A 21109-nucleotide genomic window follows, 5' to 3' on the forward strand; every position below is an offset into this window, starting at 1 on the left:
CGTTTGTCTATAGATATTTTAAACTGTCTCAATTCAGACATGTCCTCTTATAAGCCTGAAGTTCGGGAGAACAAGAATACTGGAAGACTCTGTGGGTTTTACACTAGGACCAGAAGCTACTGTGCTGAAAGCTGGGTAACTGTATGTTCCCTTCAGAGCGAGCCAGTGAGCGGGACACATGGAGGAAATGTGGTGACTTTGCTAAGAAGATGGAAAGCAGGATTCTGACTCCTTTGAGAGAATGGTCACAGTTCATAAAAATCTTTTCTTTCCAAAGGAAATGGTATGGTTTTAACTCATTTTTAAGTGTTTAGAGTGGTGGGTGTTTTTTTTTTTTTTCCTCCATAAAGAAAAGCCAAGCAGAGCGCCTTCTGCCCTGTTACAGCTGTGAAATCGAGAGCCACTGAATAATAAAAAGAAGGTATTCACCTGACTTTAATAATTTATTTAACTATGAAATTGTATCCCTACTGTGGGAATACTTGGATTTCATGATATTCCCCCTGTTTGGGCCCGGTGGCTCCAGACTTTTCCTGTAAAGCAAACAGTTAATCATGTAACACATGGAATAAGTGTGTGTGATGGATATTTACAGAGAACTCTGCACCAGACGGCAATTGCGAGGGAAATGGAGGCACCTGCCCTCCAGATAGGCTGAGCAGGGTTTCCTGGTGAATCTTCTTCAAAGAACTGCATTGGAAGATCGATATAGAGAGTTAGTGGCAGATGCCATAGGTTTGGTAAGAGAGGTGAGGTCAGAGATGCCGATTTCGAATTCAAGGGACAAAACCGAACTGCCGATGTTCAACGGTTGGCAAATTCTTTCCTCCCCAGATCTAGGGCTCTGGGGCTAGTGACTGTGGGTAGGCGGAGGGACGGTCCCGGACTTCCGGCCATCATTGGCCTGTGTATATGCCCCTTTAGAGGTGACAGATTCCGCCGAGCATGTTCCTCCTGGGTCACCGTCCTTCCTGTCTCTCCTCTTTCTCTTCCTTTGTCGCAAAGCTCCATGCGTTATTTTTCTTTTCTATTTCCTTGGGTTTATTTTGCTTTATCACTCTTTTCTCCATGCTTGACCAAGAATTTTTGTTTGTTTGGTTGTAGTTATGCTTTTCTGGTCTCATGTTTGGACTCTTTCCTGGTCTCGATTATTTATTATTTATTATTTTTATATAGATGGATGTATCACATGTTGATATATTTACATAGTATCATATATGTTATAGATAGAAAATGTTTGTGTTCTAATGTAGGATATATAATTTATATACCTAATCTGTATGTGGCTACAATTGATAGCTGGCATTTGAAATTTCATATTTATATTGCCCTATCCTCCTTGGATCCAAGGCCACTGTCTTCCTTCAATCTCACTTCCACTCACCTTTGCACTAAGAGCTTTTTGTTCTCCAACACTTGGATAGAAATCTGCCACCAGCGGATTCATCAAAGGTCTGATAAATCACTGGCAATTTCCAGAGATGATAGATAGGTAGATGATAGATGGACAGCTAGATCCTGCATGAAACCAAAGATCTCTGTATCACCATAGTCTATAAATGGCAATGAAACAAAAGGAGATGTCAGACAAGAAGTTATACTTTGACTTCTGTGTGACTCCCTTTTAATGATGTGTTGAGAATTTATTATCTTGGGAAATTATCTTTGAACATTTTTATATCTGTGCTTTAAGCCAGCATCTGCCATTCTTTATTATCCCCTAGATGGTCAGGGAGGGGGGTGCAGGGTATCCCCCCTGAAAGGCACTTCCTTTAAAATTAACAACAGCACCGTGGTTTCTAGCATTTCAAATCTCATTCTCAAATATCTTCCACCAGCAGAGGATTTCCCTATTTGCACCCGGCCAGATTGCAAAGGTACCAGGGGTCTGTCTCACCCAGCGTCGCTTTCCATTGTTTGTTACTGTTGGCAAGACATGCGACAGGTTAACAAACCTTAAATGGATTGCAGATGACAGGGTCTTCCCCCCCACCCCCTTCCTATGTTACTTGACGGCGGTTCATAAGACATCTGTGCTGAATGTCAAATTGATATTCAGATGTGGAAGGTATCAGCGTTCCTAGAGACAGAGTGATGGCCTTGGAAACAGTCAGTGTCCTCCCCTGCTTCCTTCTGTGTCCATTTAAAAGAGATCGAATTAGGTGGTTTGGGGGTACTGGCGGGCCTCTTAAGCAGTCAGGCAAATAGGTCTGAGAGATTATCTTTTAGAACTGACTTTTGTTCTAGCCAATTAATAGAGAGCACTACCAAATGCTAACACATCCCTAAAGATGTTAGCAGTCAGAATATTTCGTAGACTGCTTATTTAAAGTACTTGCATTGAGTTTTTAAACAAAACAGGGAAGATCATAAGCTTATCAATGGACTCCATTGGTCTGATGGGACTGTTCAAAAATTTTTAATGTTCAGAGGGGAAAAGGTCACTACTGATAACATTTAATGTGTATCTTTGCTTACGCCGCACCATCAGTACTGGTAGGGAGAGGGGTGTTCTGGCTTAATAACAGATCTTATGCTGGGTAAGCCCCCACTTCCTTCTCTCCATTCCAGTCTCTGCATGTCCAAATTTTAACCACATTTCAAGGTCCAGACCAAATGTCTTCTCTTGCACAGACCTCTCTGAACACCCCTTTCCATGTCCATGCCCTGAGAAAGGTATGGCTTCTTTCCCTTTCTTACAAAACTTACCACTCCTAACCCTGTGTTCTCAATTTCTGTCTTAGAGTCAGGACTTCAGACTCCTGCCCAAGACCATGACCTCAGCTCAACCATTTATGCCATTTGTATGATATTTACTTGAGCTTCGGTAGGAGTTGGGGGAGACACACACTCCCTCTTGTCATTGTTCTCTGTGGCCCTTAAGATGCCTGAAACTGTCAATAGGCTCGACTGTGCAGGCAATGGGCTCCGTGTGATGTTCCCAGCGGGACTGTGAAAACCCTGAGCGTTTTGCTCAGGCCAGCTTCTAACCTAGGCAGCTTTCTGGAAAAGTGCTGCCTAGCCATACCCCTCGGCCTCCGTGGGTCTTCTCTCTCACAAAAGAAAAGCAGCACGGAGCGGATGGCTTTTGAAATGTCAAAAAGTTGTTACAAGATTAAAAGCAGAGTGGAAAGCTTTAGTCCCTTCTTGTGAATCCATGCACTGTGGAAGCTCGCTCGTCTGGGCCCGGGCGGGGCCTCGGGAGGGACTGGGTTTCACTCAGCACCGACAAAGATGGGAGCGGAATTATAAAACGTGCTCAAAAGCCCCGGAATGTGCTGGGCAGGGAAAGCCGCTGGCTGTGTGTGAAAGGGCCAGACCCTGCTCCGTGAGTGTGTAGAGTCTGTTTGTGTCTCTGTGTCCCCGAAGCTGTGTTTCTGCAGGGCTCCCCGAGGCGGTGGGACTATTTATGACTGTGGCCACAATATGTTTCCTTTTAACCGTATCTTAAATCTAAAGACAGCTGACTATTGTTTATGCAAACTTTCCACAGAAGTGTAACAAAAAATTTATTTTCTGTCTTGATTTTGAGTTTTTCCCCCGCCCATCTTAGCCACATGATTTCTTTCTGTTTCTTGTCATTTCTTCCCCCATCTCCTGCTCCTTCCCTTTCTGCGTCTGTGAGACTTTGCGGCCAATTTTTCATTTTAATGTTCTCATTTCTCTCCCCTCTACCTTCTCATACACTTTTAAAACACGTCCTGGATTTTCATTTCTTGATAACCCTTTTCCTAGCTTCCTACAACAGTGTGCCTAGCTGTATAGCTAACTCATTTAGTAGCTGAACTGTGGGTAGATTAAAAGCTTAGCCAGGGAGTTCTACTGACAAACTACTTGCTATTACTTCCAAATATCAGGTTAGCTGCAAAATAAATAAATAATAAAGTCATGCCCTGGGTTGACCTACTACCAAAAGTCTCCCAGGCTCTAGTTGACCAACCGTGTCAAGGATGGGGTCCTCAACAGGAGTGTCTGGAACGATGGTTTGCTCTGTGTCACCAGGGTGCAGAAGCCGGGACTGGAGTTGCCTCCTGGGAGCCTGGTTTGGCTCAGCGTGAGCTGAATGACTACAGAATCAAGTTCCCACTGGGAGACACGGTGTCGCACAGTCTCCTCCAAATCTGACCTTGAAAGTCTGACCTTTGTGAACATGTACCTCTTTTTTTTTTTTAATTTGACAGACAGAGATCACAAGTAGGCAGAGAGGCAGGCAGAGAGAGAGAGAGAGGAGGAAGCAGGCTCCCTGTAGAGCAGAGAGCCGATGCGGGGTTCGATCCCAGGACCCTGGGATCATGACCTGAGCTGAAGGCAGAGGCTTTAACCCACTGAACCACCCAGGCGCCCCTATGAACATGTACCTCTTAATTTGGGTTTTCTGTATTCTCCAACTATTCTACAAGAAGCGTATACTGTTTTAAAGTCAGAACATTGTTTCTGAAAACATAAAATGTTTGAGGATTCAATACAGAGAAGAAAGGTCGTGAACTGAGACTTAGGTCCATCTCGGGGTTCGGACGTCCTTTCCGGGCCTCTTAGCCTCTGCTGGGGGCGAAACTCGGAAGCCTGCGGATTTCTCTTGAGTAGAAAAAGGCTTGTTGATTTCCCAATTGCAGATCAATGTGTTCCTTGCTTTCCAGAGCAAAAATGTTCTCCTGGTCTCAATAAAGTACAATCCAAAATTTCTTCATTTTAAGGTAGGGTTAAGATGGGGGAAAAGCCAAGATTCAAGGTAGGGGTTGTTTCTTTCTTTAGGCCCAGAGTAAAAGCCATCATGAAGGGGAGACAAATGAACCCTCCGTAGCCTTCATAACCTGGTGCTTGATTTATTCTCCCTATTCGTTACTCAAGAACTTAAACATTCTCCCCAATGATTTGTTGCAATGAACTCATTTTTCCTCCAAATCTAAGTGGGAAACTTCAGATAGTTCTTACCATGCCTGGAAAACTAATGCTTGTCAATTCACGTAGTGTTTAATTAATCCTTATCATAATTTGTAGTAAATAGATCTAAATCATAGATTTCATATTTTTTTGAGATTTATTTTATTTTAGAGAATGCGAGGGAGCACCTGAGCAGGGGGAGGGGCAGAGGGACAGAAGCAGACTCCCTGCTGAGCACGGAGCCCAGGCCCAGGGGCTCCATCTCAGGAACCTGAGATCATGACTTGAGCCGAAACCAAGAGTCAGACGCTTAACTGACTGAGACATTCAGGTGCCCCTAAATCATACACTTTAAAAAATATTACCACCCAAAGGTAGTCCATTAAAGGGGATGCATTTTCAAAATTTAGAGCCCATTGCTATAGACTATTTTTGATTTGTTGTTGAAGCTAGTTTTTGCAAAACTAGCTAAATAAATGAAGTTTAAAATTAATAGTATCCTGAATACTGTTTCTCTAAATTCAGAAATAATATACCACTTGAGGAAGGAACCTCGGTCAGAGGAAAAGTTAAATATCTTCCTGTATGGTAGGAGAATTTGAATGTTAACTTTGATACAACAGGTATTCTGAGCAACAAAGTTTCAGCGCTTTCATCTTGGCTGCAAGACATCCTGGTGGGTTCTGGGAGCACAAAGTGAAAGACATGATCATTGTCTTCTAGGGGGTTCAGAAGGGAAGGTCGCCCAGACACCTGGAAAAGTAGCAATGCAGCCAGATTGTGGAATGCTCAGGATAGCATGGGAAAGTGCACCCGCCTGGAGTGACTCCAGGTTCTAGAACTATCCCACCTGCTCACCAACTGTGGGATTTGCAACCATCTTCACTCTTCTGACTTCTGAGGTTCCGCGCTATGGTCTGTTAGAGAAACGGGGCTAGATTCCGCCCTCTCTCCCTCACCGCCGTGTCTGTGAGGATGACAGGAAACCTGCGCAACCCCACATGCTGGGTAAGGGACAAAACCAGGGCTGTGCCACTGGGCAGGTTCAGGGCAGATGGTGCACAACTGCGGTACTATTCTGGCGGCTAGATTCTTAAGCTGGACCTTTCAAGATGAAGGACGGAGGGGTCTGAACAGTATTCCTGGCATGTGAAAAGTGGGAGTGGCAAAGATGCATTTCCAAGACAGAGTATGTATCAGTAATCTTCCTTTAGACTGACTGTTTAACATCATAAATGCTGTAAGTGCATGCAAGGACGAGGGGGAGGGAGGAGCTAACATTACATATACATTTTCTAACCTGATTTTGCTACGGAACATTGAAACCAATCATGGGAAGGGGCCGCGCTGGAAATGTGTGGTGTGTCAGTCTTTATGCCTCTGTCCGCAGATGGAGCCCCCATACATCCTTGTTTCTGATTACTGTCTTAACTTTGAACGGTAAGCCCTCTTAGCCCATGCCCTTCCAGTCATTTGAACACTCTTGTGTTCTTTGCTTTCCTTCCTTTTCCTGTGTATGTATCACGAGCCTGCAGCTGGATCCCAAGGGACCTGAAGGTGGGAAGGCTTTGCGCATACACCACCTCCCGGAACCCGGCAAGCGACTGTGTTCCTTGTTGGTGTGATGCCGTCTGACACTCACACCCCACACCCCCCAACGCTGCCCCGCAGTTCTGCTGATAGCTTTCCAAGTATCCTCCACAGAGTCCCTTGGGGAGAGGAAAAGCCAACAGACTTTTAAGACTTCTAATAAACCTATAATTTGATGCTGAGTTGCCATGTCAGAGTCACTAATGTCAAGATGCCCTGATCCTCCTGTATTTTACGTTTGACTTGAAATGACTAAACACCGAATTCGACTCTGAACCCAAAATCTAAGTCTGAGCCTATTACTCCCCTGCTTAAATCCCTTTGTTGGTCAAAATTAGGTCAATGAGATGCAACTCTTTACCGCGGCTTGTGAGGTGCCTCCTGATCTGGTGGCTGCCTTTACCTCCCATCCCTGCCTTCCACTGATCCAGCCAGAACCTTTCCCTGGGCTCCTTGCCACCTCCAAATCATTTCAAAGCCTGGCAGCTAGAATGGAGCCTTCTCTCCCGCACCCACTGCCCCATCCTAGCCCCGTTCACTATTCAATCTTCAGGTTATCACTGACTGGATCGCAAGAATCTTCCCTGGGTTGCAGAGCCTGAGAAGGCCTGACACTTCCTGCTCAGAGCTGGGGGCTGTCTCTTGTCACTGGTTAGTTTGCCTGATATGCAAACTCTGAGATGAAGATTTGTATTGGAGGGAATGCTCGGGGGATCAGTCCCCTTGAGAAGAGAAGGGGAAGAAACAAGCCTGGCCAAGGAGGGGTTGGGCTGTGTCAATCCTCTTCAGCTAAAGACCACCAGGAATGACATACCTAGGGTTCCACAGTTGGGAGTCTATGACTCGCCGCAGAGTGTGAGACACACACTGTGGAGAACCACGGGCCTCTCAGTATGAGTGTTAGAAAGACACCAGTAGCTAGCATTTGGGCTTTGGTTAGGAGAGTTGGGAGAAGACCTAAGGTTCCCTCTAGATTGGGCGTTGCCAGAGCAATCTAGAAAACAAAATGGCAGCATGTCTATGACAGCCATCTCTGTAAATCTTACTGTAGCGGGGAAGGGTAGAATGACAATCTGGCTGTAACTGGTGAAGAAGTAGTAGCCGCTCATTCTGGCCACGAAGCAGGGAGGGGAGAATTTGTTATTGTCTGAGGGGCACAGTGACCTTGTCTTTAGGCTTAAATGAAACCATGGAAGGGCTTGTTTCATCTTGTTTTATTGTGATCTCAGAGTAGTGTCATTTGTGTGGTATTCTGCGAAGTTGTTTGTGTCCCGCAGGAGCAGAACGTGGCCCAGCTGTGAACGTGAACATGGCCTGGTCTTTTCTCCTTTCTTCTGTGATGCAGGCTCAGCAGGTTCCTCCAGAGGAAGCTCCAAATCCAGGTGATCCTTCAGAATGCTCCAGTCTCCCCATGGGGAGAGGGCGGCTGCCCTCTTCATTCCCACACCTGTCAGTCACTGGAGGCAGGCTCCCCCTGAGAAAGCAGGGCAGCCTGAGGCAAATTCTGGAAGAGAACCCATCTGTGGCCTGCGTGATGGCACCCTCCTCCCCCCGGCAGCAGAGGCCTTGGTTTGTGGCGGGGGAGAGTACGAACCAGAGCAGCCACTCCCCCTCTTGGCTTTGCTCTCCTCTCTGTGTGACCGTAAGCTCTGGAACAACCAGGAGGGAGTCTCTCTGGGTCTTCCTTGCACCTGCAAAGCCTTCTGCGGCCCCTGGCCCCTACGAGGCTCTCCATAAATATTTGCCAGTAAATTAATGAACTGCAGATCATGAGGTCTTAATTTTCCATTTGACTAAATGTTCTACTCGTAGTCTTTGAGTGTTACCTTTTCTTCCCAATGGACAACTTCTTTCCTGGGAACTATCAGTCACCATCTAGGTTGTCTAGAGCAATAAGTTCTCATCAGTGAATGGGTAGCATGACTTAGTTACCAGAGAAACTTTTTCAATGTATCACTACTTGGCCCCCAAGGAGACCCTATTTGCTCAGTATTTTGATTGAGTTAAATCTAGAGTGGTGTCCAGCTTGGGAGTATTTTGAAGATACTACCAAAGTCTGCTTCCCTCACTACCTTCCCTTTCCCTCCCCCCAAAAGAAGTAGCTTCAGTTTGGTGGAGATTTCCTAAAATGGCCTTCAGGAATCAGGGAACCTTTTTTTTTTTTTTCCCCCACTCTTGGCCCCATCAGACATAGTTCTAAAAAGCCAAACATGAAGTTACATCACAGCCAAGCTGAAGAACATTCTACTGAGACAGCCTGTGCAACAACCAACCTTTTCCCAGGACAGGAAATCTTCTTAAAAAAAAAAAAAAATTCCTTCTTACAATTATAAGAATCCAATTTGAACTGAAAGCCTCATCCCTGGGTCTTCCACTGACTATCTGGAGATGGAAAGATTTCCAGTACCTGTGAATACCATGCTAGCCTCTCCGCCAACACAGACCCCTAGAGCCACGGCTGGGTTCAAAGTCACATTCACCTCTATGATTCCTTTGAAGAGAAAGCCAAACCCAAGCCTGCCCCGTGGCAACATGGGAACCAGGTGACTTTGTCTTGGGCCTCTTTTCTGCGTCCTGTCCATCAGTTTGTCTTACAGCCTTGTCTCTCTTACTCAGGAGGGAAGCCAGTGCCCATCCAGAGAACTTCTCCTGCCCGAAGAGATCTGCATTATAAAAGAATGTGCGATGGGAGGATGCTGGTGATCATGACCTTCTTCTTTTTTTTTTTTTAAATAAAGATTTTATTTATTTGACAGAGAGAGAGAGATCACAAGTAGGCAGAGAGGCAGGCAGAGACGGGGGGGAAGCAGGCTCCCCGCCAAGCAGAGAGCCTGATGCGGGACTGGTTCCCAGGACCCTGGGATCATGACCGGAGCCGAAGGCAGAGGCTTTAACCCACTGAGCCACCCAGGCACCCTGATCATGACCTTCTATGTAATCTCATGATAACCTGCTTCTGTGTCTGCCTGCCCCAGCCATCTGTATGGAACTTCTTTGCTGGTGGGGGTGTGGAAGAGGGTGGGAAGACTGTGTCTTCATCCTCTTCGCATTTTCTGTGCTGACGGAGACAGGAATGTCTACGAACGAATGAATCTGTGCCTGAACGAATGAATGCCTGTGCAGGAGTGGTGGGGGGAATGAAAGCAGTGGGTTGACATTGACAAAGTCCCAGATGTATCCCGGTCACCGGGCACTCATTTGTTGTTCCGTCTCAAACTCGAAATAGCTAAATGAAGAGCCTATGAGACAGAGGTCCATTCTTTCGAGAAGCTTGTAAGCGGAATCTTGCAGCTGTGGTGCGGATACCTTGTCAGGGGGCACTGTTCTCAGTAATTTTTAAAACCCATGACTGAAATTTGAAAAGCATTTGAGATAGAACATAGTCGTATCTTTAAAAGATAACTTGGGTAAAATCAGAATTAGGCTTATAACATGAATCTATCCTGAACCATCTCTAGCTTTGCCTTTGAACTGTGGACCCGTGTAGCACCTTGGCGCTGCCCTGTGCGTGCCCGAGAGGTCCCAACACACATGCACTCCCTGTCCACGCAGCCCCAGGGCAGTGGTACACTAAGGGCGTGCAGAACTGGGGAGCTATTCATGGGCAGGGGATAAACACTTGGAATGTCTGATCTGTCTGTTATGCTTCCTTGATACTAACATTTATTATCATTTTTTGATTAAAGACTAATACGTGATTATTATCCTAGGAAAATTATAGGAAAGCAGAAAAGAAGCAAAGAAGAACTAAGTATCATCACATCACCCAAAGACGGTCACAAGTATTATTTTAGATAGGTCGCATTCCCTTTTAAGGTTTTATGTATATATATATTCAAGCAAAATTGGGACCATACAGTCCAAATGCCTTCACAACTTGCCTTTTCCCCATAGTTATCATGAACACTTGTCATGCCTTCTCATTTTCTTCTGCCACATTGCTCCCAATGGTTCACGATAGTTCTTTCCTTGAATCACTTCCCTTCTGTTCTTCATTCTAGGACATTTCTTTAAACATTTTCCTGATGTTGAATTTTCAGGCCGCGGCGGACATCCATGAAGAAATCTGAATGTTTCCTGGAATTAGAATTCCTAGGTCAAGAGCTCTATGCATGCGTAAGGTTTTTAAAACACACTGTCAAGTTTCCCTCCACTATTTGCCACGTCCACTTACGCTCCTGCCGGTAGTCGTCCTAGAATTTATTCTCTAACACACTTAAAGGTCACTTTCATTGGTACTTTTGAAATTGTGCTACTTGCTGGGTTTCCAGGGTATGTACTCTGTGAAGTGACCCCGCCTACTGGCTGAGTCTTCAGCAGTAAAACATATCACACATCTCCAAATTAAGTTTTAACAAAACAGTAGGATGGTAAAGGAATTCTTGACTTTTTGTTTAATTCACGGGAAAGTGGATTACTCATTTCTAATCATAAATATTTTGAGAGAAACTCATTATTTTGCTTATGTCTTTTTCATCTGGATGGCCAGGAACAGCATATTCAAATTCATAATTGTTTCCACTTTCCCATTGCCGAGTACCCAAGCACGAGGCGAGTATGATTTGGTCTCCAGCTTGGTGGGGAAACATATGCAATACAACCCAGATAGTTTCATCCTGTTTGTATGGTTGAATGAGAACCTTGCGAATTCCCATGAGGAGGCAACGTCTCGTGTAAGATGTTTTTCATTTTAGCCCGGAGTGAGAGCTGCATGGAAACTACTAGACAGTATTCTTCTCTCTTAGTAACAGTAGATTCCCAAGATGCAACAGGTTTTCAGATTTATTATTCCCCTATAATGAAGAAACTCAAGGGTACTCAAACCTGGGAGGAGATTTTTATCAGACATCTTTCTTTCAAGGTTACAGCTTTGCTGCTAATAAGCTAGTAAGCACCTGCTTATTAGTGGTAGCTTTTTCTGAAACTGTGGTTATCAAAAAAGGATGATATATAGTGAAAAGCAGCTGCTCCAAGTCACAAACTATTCATAAATAGCTTTACCCCCCCTAGAGTGAGGCCCTCTCTTCTCGAGTCGTAACAGTCAGCAGAAAATTAAAACCCCATAGGATGATAAATACTTTAAAAAATATTTCTCCATAGTGTTTCAAATGTTGTCTTGTAATGTGGTGTACTCTCACTGAACCAGAAGTTGTCTGTAGTCAAAGAATATTGGGGGGGAAATGTTTAGATTCTCATCGAATTCTAGAACTTAGAAGGAGTGTTCTGTTTTCACTGTTAAAGGTTAATAGCCGAGTATATGTCATAAGCTTCAGTAAAATGAGAGCTTTTGGTTCCATGCCCCCAGTAAACACTTACAATTTTTAACACATAAAATCCAGAGACAAAAAAATTTTAAAATGTAAAATCCAAATAACCATTGAGGCCCCCGGGTTGCTCAGTCGGTAGGCGTCAAATCTTGATTTCAGCCCAGGTTGTGATCTCAGGGTCTTGAGATGGAGCTTGGTGGTGGGCTCTGCATTGCGTGTGGTGTCTGCTTGGGATTCTCTCTCTCTCTCTCTCTCTTTCCCTCTTCCTGCCTCTCTCCCTCTCTAAAAAATATAATGAAATAATAAAATAAAATAAAAATAAATAAAATAAAATGTCAAATGAATTTCCTTGCAATAAGCATATGATTGGTTTTTAAAAATATTATAAATATTTCATTAAAAAAACATTCAAAAGGAAAGATCACTTTTTTCAGCTGCCTTTTGACTTAAAACCATCTTTTCTATGCACGCAGGCAGCAAATATAATGGTTCCTGGTAATTATGCTGATGTCTATTATGGTTATTAATCATCTGTTTCTGCATTGATCATTCTCTTACAGGCTCTCTAACTTTCAGTTTTCTTTCTTTTTAAAGGAAATCAAGGCATCATGGAAATAATTTTAGAACTTTCCCAAGGCCTGTTGAGATCGAAGTGAACTCTAATTGAACCACACTAGGAAAGTCACTGTCAGCTGTAGACTGTGATTTTCTACTTGAATCAATTTATTTCCGCAGAGGTTAATTGAATGTCTGTCTTTCCTGTAGGTGATTCTTTCAAAACTATTAGTAATCATCAATATCTACAGAAGAGGATCTCAGTTGAAAATGGCTTGACTGAGTCTAGAAAATGAGACTGTTCTCACCCCAGCTGACTGATGTCTCAAAAGTCCTTGAAACTTTATTCTTTCGAGTGTATGTGCAAAACAAAGAACGTGAGCTTGTTTTCCACAGCCTGAGTCTTCCCTGAAACAGATGGAGCTTGTGCTTATCTGGATGGGGAGAATCCTGAGGACTCCCACCTTGACATTGCAATGAAAACTTTCCTTCAAATCTCTAAATTTTCTCATCTGGCACAATAAATTAGAAAAGCCTGCGATTCCCTTTGGTAGGCCTATAGAGTGCCCCCATGTTAGATTAATATCCAGAAATCATCCCTTCTCTGGTGTAGCAGAAGGTAGATGATGAGTCCCAGATGTTTCTGCAAGACTGTCATTCCCAGACATAATAGATTACATCAGGGAAACCAACAATAAAGAGTTGTGTTCATTCCTTCTTTCTTTCTTTTCTCTTTTCTTTCTTTTCTACTTTCCTTTCTTTCTTTCCTTCCTTCTTTTCTTTCTTCCCTCCCTTCCTCCCTCTTTTTCTTTCTTCCTTTCTCTCTCTCTCTTCCTTCCTTCCTTCCACCCATCCATCCATCCATCCTTCCTTCCTTTCTTTTTCCACCTTCCTTCCTCTTGTTTCCTCCCCCCCCTCCCTTCCTCCTCCTGTCCTCCTCATCCTCCCCGCTCCTTCTCCTCTTCCTTCTTTTCTCTCTCTCTCTCTCTCTCTCTCGGCTTGAACATTGACTAATAACCTCACTTTGTGGAATGACCTGCCCCATATTCCAGGCACTGAAGGCTACAAGACGTTGGTTGGCTGGAGGTATTTTAGATATGGCAAACTTGGTCATCACGCAGGAACATGGAGTGGACTATGGGATGAATAGCACCTCAGGGCAGTGGTCCACTGGCCATCTGTAGCCATGGCTGAGCCTCCTGCAATCCTTTGTTGGAGAGAAGAGCTGTGGGTGATTCCTTCCTACCTGCTTTATCCCTTGCTGCCTTAAAATCATAGGGAGAGCTAACAGACCTCCCTAGAAAATTCCAGAAAGTCTTCAGCTGCCTTAGGGAGAGTTGAACTCAATAATACCTGAACTTCCCTTATTTCTCTAGTACTATGCTAAGCACTTTTCATACAGATGATGACCTTAACGATGGATACATCCCCTGATTTCATTGATGAGGGTCTAAGATTCATGAGAGCCCATGGTCCTTTACTCATGGTACAAAGCTAATGGGATTGGGAATCCAGGCTACGAATCCAAACCCATCTGACTCTAAAGCTCATGTTCAGTGGCCTGTTGGTAGTAAGTACGATCAGCACAGCTGGTGTCGGGCTGTCAGCATGAGGCCACCAGTCCTACACCCTTGCAGGGTATACCCAGTCTGCTCTGGGAGCCATGGTGATGTCTCAGCACATACTTCCTGTGCACCTGTAGTCTGGGATTTCACAAGCTTCCTGGCAACATGGACAGGGTCTAGAAAGTTCTCTCCATCTCACTGCAAGGCTGTTTCTTTTATTGCTCTTAAGCTTCATGCACCTGGGACGTGCTGCAATTTCTCTTCAGGGAAAGCATTTTTCAAACCAGAGAACAGAGGAAAGAAAATGGATGCTACAGCACTTCCTGGTTGCCCTCACTTCCATAGACTTGCCTCGTAATACTATAAATCTGTGCGAGCCACTTTCTTATTCTATGGTTTCCCATCTAACTGTAGGAGTAGATGGTGACTGGAGACTTATTCACACTCTTATTTGGCGGAACTGGGCTCTGAGGGGAGAGAGGGGAGCGTGCCAGGATTCTCCTCATCCCTCTCAGCTAGCCTACCGGTGCTCACAACTTAGTCAATCATAGGTAGCTGGGTAGAGGGTGAATTGAGACTTTCCACTCGCTCTCTTGCTGATGAGAGTAAGCAGCTTTCCAGAGCCTGGAAAGACTGAGCCTGGTCCTAGCTCCAGCCCCACCACCCATGTTCCCTTACCGCGCATGCATGCAGAGAACAGATGCAGAGCTCCTGCCTGGGCTCAGTACTGGTAGACAGACAACTTACATGCATACCACTTTCAACTGTTTCGATCACTCTATAGGGATAGCATAAAGCGGCTGGCAACCTCTCCTTTCCAAGAGAAGGAAATCTGTACTTGGAGGTCAGTTGTACTGTCCAAAATCATATGGCTAAGTAACAGCAGAGTTGGGAATCAAAGGCCAGCCAGTCTTTCCCCAAAGCCTGGATCTCTCAATGATACCACACTGCCTCATGGACTTTTAGATCAACAGAAAGCTGCTCCCTTTGTGTTCTATTTATATGACTGAGTCAGTTATAAAGCTCATGACTCCACTGTCTTTCAGATATGGCCTGCCAAAGCAGCTTCACCAAGAGTCGTAAGGGAACATGTTCATGGACTAACCACAATGCTTCTTATAGAAGACAGACTTCAGAGCAAAATAAACTACACAAACCATGCCAAATGCCTATGAAGCCAGGCCCTAAGAAAGTTTCTTTTTAAAATAATATTTATCTTTGCTGCCTCTGTTTATAAAAATAATAATCACTGAAAAAAAATTTAGGAAAATGTAAGAAAATAGAAACCACCCATACTGTTAACATTATGACATACAGTTTTAATTTTAGAACTGTATATATATAATGTATCTAGACACATACACTATATATAATCCTATATAATTAAATTAGACTAATATATATATACAGTTGTAGGATTTTTTTTTAACCTTGGCATTGTCTCTGACCATATGGCCAGCTGTCAGCCGCTCCATGGATCTGTGCAGGACCTGACTCCAGGCCAGCTCCTCTTACAGGCAGAGTGCTACCCACTGGGAGGATCTCCTTTCCCCAGTGTTCAAGGCTACCCTTACGTGGGACCATAATCAAAACAGTCCACATTGGGCTGGCGTTGGCATATGGCACAGAGCCATCTAATCTGGCTTGAACTGACTCCTCTGTAGTCAGCTGGTCATTGGGAATCTGTCACGAGACCATGGTGAGGCCAATGGTGAGGCCACCAGTGTGGCCAGGGTACGGCACACATCATGAGCACATGAGTGACTTGCTCTTGTGCCTTATTTGCGCCTTGGGAACTGGTAGAGTTGGGCCTATATAGATATATATCATCTTTCCGTAATGGTTGACCACTTCTTGGAATTTCCAATTTTATGGCCGAGCGGATCAAATAACAACCAGCTTGTGAATGGCTAGTATCGGGTATCTGGTCACCTCGTGTCCCATGCATGGTCCGCTGTCTCCTCCAGGGCCCAATGCTAAGCCAGGAGCTGTTACTCTCAAAAACAGAGGAATTATTTGCTGGAGGCGTAGCTTTGCTCATAACTCTTAAAGTCCTTCACTCCTGGCAGGAGGTGTGAAGCCTGCAGCAGGCCACCAATAACTCCTGATCTGCCTAGGCCTTCAAGCACCGTGGCGTTTCTGGAGCCATGAGGGTCTAGCAACAGTACCCATTGCTCTGCACCCTGATCAACATAAGGGCTTTTCCTGGCTCTGACCTCACTCAAGGTTAACAACTCACAGCACCAGCATTGTGATCTTTTTATTACCCTTACGTTTCAATGTTTCTATGCTTCTCAACTGACTTTTCACCAATTACCAAAGTCAACATTAAACATAATTCTAATTTCCCTGATATAAAATGAGCAAATTCCCCCATATTTCCCCTTCTACCATCTCCCTTCCCAATTTTTCAGACTTTGTTAATAAGAATCCAGCTTGTGGTTTCTCACATCGCTTTCCCTATGTATCTTCTTCACTACGAAAAATCCAAATTCATTTACATTTACTTATTTACAATCATTTTTTTGAGATTGAACTCTGTTCATTGGTTTGAGCGACAGGTGGTTAGTTCTTTTATTCAATAAATCATGCGTGCTAGAACTGGAATGATAACATTTTTCAGTCTATTGCAATGCATCTTCAGGTAAGTTTTTAAGAAGAACACAGAGAGGATATGGTTTCTGAGTTTTTGAAGGTACAAGATAGTTTTCCTGAGGTCTTTACAAAGGAAAAATAACTTTTTGACTGAGGATAAAAATCTCAAGCCACAAGGACAGTACCCCAAACTTGCATTATTACTTCATTTCTTCTCTTACCCAATGTAACCCTCCCAAATCTAAATCCGGTTTGCTAGTCCAGTTTGATTTTTGTTCTCTTTTGAAGGGCCCTCTCTTTTATAACTAAAGGTGCTTAGAATTGTTTTATTTGCTGGACATTTACAAATATATATATATATATATATATATATATATATATATATATTTTAATATTTCAGAATTACAAAAAAAGTTGCGAGAATAAGATTAGTATAAAAACACCCAAATACCTTTAACACAGACTCACACCTCATTGATACTGGGCCCCATTTGTCTTCATTCTCGCTTTCAGCGGGACACACACGCATGCGCGGACACACACACACCCACACACACACCCACACAGCATGCATATACAACGTGTATGCACATGCGCACAAGCTTGCGCGCGCACGCACACCTCTGCAGATATGTGCACGCATGCGCACACACAACTCGCTTCTGAACTGCTTGAGGTTAGTGTCCCTTTTACCCCTAAATACATCAGTGAATTTCTCAAGACTAGGGAGAATCTATTTGCAACTTCAGTAAATTGAGCACTGAAAACACATTTTTATATTTTCTAACCATCCATATTCTAATTTCATCAGTTGACCTAATAATGCCCTTTTTATCATGTGTTTCTCCCTTTGCTGTGTTTTCCTTTGTTGATTTTTTTGTTGTTGTTGTTCCTGGATGGGTGGAGGGGGGACTTGGAACCAACTGACTCCCATTTCCCTCAAACCTAGATTTCTCCACAGGCACGTGTACCTTTTTATTAATGATGCCTAAAATATAATGTGCTCTTTCCAATTTTATGCCCAGATTAATTTTTTACTCCAGAAATTTTTGATTATGTCTTTGATAATTGATTCTGGTTCAGCTTTTTAAAAAATATTCTTTTTTTTTTAAGATTTTATTTATTTATTTGACAGACAGAGATCACAAATAGGCAGAGAGGCAGACAGAGAGAGAGGAGGAAGCAGGCTCCCTGCTGAGCAGAGAGCCCAATGTGGGGCTCCATCCCAGGACCCTGAGATCACGACCTGAGCTGAAAGCAGACGCTTAACCCACTGAGCCACCTAGGTGCCCCTTAAAAAATATTCTAACAAGAATTGGGATCTTTCTTCTTTTTCCTTCCTATCCATCATCTCTTTTATATATCCCTCTTTCTTCTTTTTCTCTGTGGCCTGGGAGAATGTCTGATGTTTGTCCTCGATATCACTACTTCAGTTTTCCACACATGATACCAGTTTGTATTAATTAGCTAGAACCCAAATCTCAGTAGTTGAGTATAATGGACGTTTATTATTTTTTTAATCGAACTTGTTAGTCCCCATATGGTACGTCATTAGTTTGATGTAGTGTTCTAAGATTCATTGTTTACTAACATACTAAAAAATAATAAAAAAATTTTCAACTTGTTTAAGCAAAATAGAAATGATGTTGATTTTTCACTCAGGTTAAAAAAAAAAAAGTGTTTAGGAATGGAGGGAAGGTTTTTCTCAAGTAGTGATTTAGGGATTTAGGCCTCCCTAAATTCATTTCACAGCCGCACTACTGCTAGGATCTCAAGAGGTCTCTGCTAGATCCTCAGCATCTGATTGACAAGTAAAGAAAGAGCTTGGAGGATGTTTCTATGGGCCTGACCTGGAAGTGGTGTGTATCTCTTCACTCCGTGTTTTACTGGCAGAACTCAGTCATGGCGCCATGGAGATGTTGCTGTGTGCTAAGGAAGAAATGGAAACAAGTAGGCCAAGATAGAGCGACGTCAGCAAAACATCTCTCTTTACTGACTCCAATTCAGATTTTAATTCTACAATTGTAACTCTAATTTTGAAATTGTGACTTTCAATCTATTCATTTCCACTTTATTTTTTGCAGCTTATTGAGTTGTCAAGTCTTCATTTTGTCTTTCTGATTCTTCCTATTGATTCTTCTATTATGAATGCCAGGGATTTTTCTGGTTGTAATAAATTTTTTCTCCTGCATCATTAAAATTACATTCTATCCCTTGTGTTCTACGGTTATTTTCCATAGAAACTCTGTTGGTTATTTTCTGTTGATTCATCCTCGAATAGAGAGTAAGCTATGTAATTTTGAGTTTTGGATGAGTGGGTTTCTCTTAGCTCTACTTAATGTTCTTTCAGTAACTATTGCTGGAGGAGATTTTGATGTATACAACTCCCAACTCAATTTCTGTTGTCTGTTATTTAATCTTCTACTATAACGTTGCTTCACTCATCTGTGGTCAGTCATTTGCCTACCCTTGCTGTTTGTCTCTTGTAGAATTTCCCAGGAGGATGGATTAGCAGGCTCAGACTTCAGGCTGATCTGGAGTTCACCTGTGCAAGTGTTTTTACTGTTCTGAATATGTAATTATGGGGCGCCTGGAAGGCTTAGTTGTTAAGCATCTGCCTTTGGCTCAGATCATGATCCCAGGGCTCTGGGATTGAGCCCCACATCGGGCTCCCTACTCAGTGGGAAGCCTGCTTCTCCCTCTCCCACTCCCCCTGCTTGTAGTTCCCTCTCTCACTGTGTCTCTCTGTCATTAAATAAATAAAGATAGCAAAAAGAAAGTGTTATTAAGAAGATCATAAGGAAGAGAAAATACATTTATAACACTGTATTATATTAAAAACAACCCACATATAAGTGGACCTACACAGTTCAAACCCGTGTTGTTCAAGGTTCAACTGTAGATTGAGGTGATGGTGTGTACAACAGTGTGAATATACCAAATGCCGACGTATTATGGTTAAAATGGTAAATTTTATGTTATGTGCATTTTACCACAATTTTTATACTCACAAAGTCACATATGAGATTTCTTTTTATATATGGCCTTTTGTTTATCCTAAAGTTTCTGGTTATTATTTTGCATTGCTTTCCTTTATTATGTTCTCATGTTTTCCAAATGCTCTCAAACTTTAGGTGTTCTGTTGTGCCCCACATTCTCCAAAAACTCCTTTCCTTCACAGCCCCGATTCTTCTGGTCCAAGCTAGGTTAATTTCTCTGCTACACGGAAATTCCCTTAACCAACCTCCCTCTGCACCTTGATTGAACCTCTGTCTCCCCCTGCTTTTTCTTTTTCAGTTATTTGTTTAACTTTAGCATATCTTCAAGTAATGCTGAAAATGTCTGTAATTCAACCTGAAAACTAATTATTTGCCTAAATCCAGATTAAATATGCTTTTCCGTTGTCTGCAGTGTAGTTTCTGATTTTTTATATTTTGTATGTTACTTGATTTTTCTCTCAAGAGTTAATAGATTCTTTTTATTATTCATAGTATTCTGAAATTTCATCATGATGTGCTGGACACAAGTCTTTTTTCATTTATTCATTTGTTCATTTATTACAGTGGGCTTATTAAGTGTAGAGACTTGAATTTTTTCAACTCATAAATTTTCCTGTGTGATATCCTTGCTAATTTTGACCTCTCCATTTTCTCTAGTCTTTCTTCCCCGAGCCCTCATGAGTTAGATATGGGACATCATGTATTATCTCTCTCATAGCATTGCCAATCAGTTTTATTTTTTTAGAATTTCTTAATCCTTCTCCCAAAGACCCTATTAATTTATTTCCTCTTGAGTCTTGTATTTTTAATTTGTAGGAATATTTTTATCTTGTTTTATAACCATTCATTTATCAAAACATCCTGTATTCATTTTATAGATGTAATATAATTCTCCAATTTCTTTGAGAGTCCCAGAGTTTTCGTATGTATGTAATTCTTTCCTACCCCCCATATTATCCCTTCCTTTTGAGATCACATTTTCTGTTTATCATGAACTGTCTTTCTCAAACTTAATCCATCCCAGGTTGGCCATTCATATTTAAGAGTAAAAATCTACAAGTAGATTGGGAGCTTTGTAGATTTGGGAAAGATTTTGTTGTAGGACTATCAGGCAAGGAGGTGACTGTTGTCCTCGGAGTCAACCAAAGCCAGAATGTGGAGGCGGCGACTCACATTTCTGAAAAAGGAACCTGATTTGTCAGCATTCCATGTGATAGGGTTGGGACACTGACTGTTTAATTTATTTATCTTTAAGGAATCCACTTGTTTTCAGCTTCAAGTTTCACTCCTAGTTTTGCCACACCAGAGTCTCTAATCTTGAAGCCTCTGAGGAGTTCCGTGGGGCAAGCCACCTCCCGCTTTGAGGCAAATGCCCCTGAGTGAACACCTCACCCTTCCTTCCTCCACTTTGTAGGCTTCCTTCACCAATTGTCCACCGGCCGGCTGCCTCAACAGAGTTTTGTTAAAATCATTCATCTGCAGATATCCCCTCTCTATTCTCTTTGACATTGTAGGTTAATCTGTTTTTAATCTTTTATTATCTTACATTATAGGGTCTCTCAAGAGACAGAAGATCTTTTTTTTTTTTTCTATTTGCTATGGACTTAACCTCTCAATTTCTTAATTTTTCTCAACTGCAAAATGATCATTTTAAAAG

Source organism: Lutra lutra, chromosome 2 (genome assembly GCF_902655055.1).
Source record: "Lutra lutra chromosome 2, mLutLut1.2, whole genome shotgun sequence".
Classification (NCBI taxonomy): domain Eukaryota; kingdom Metazoa; phylum Chordata; class Mammalia; order Carnivora; family Mustelidae; genus Lutra; species Lutra lutra.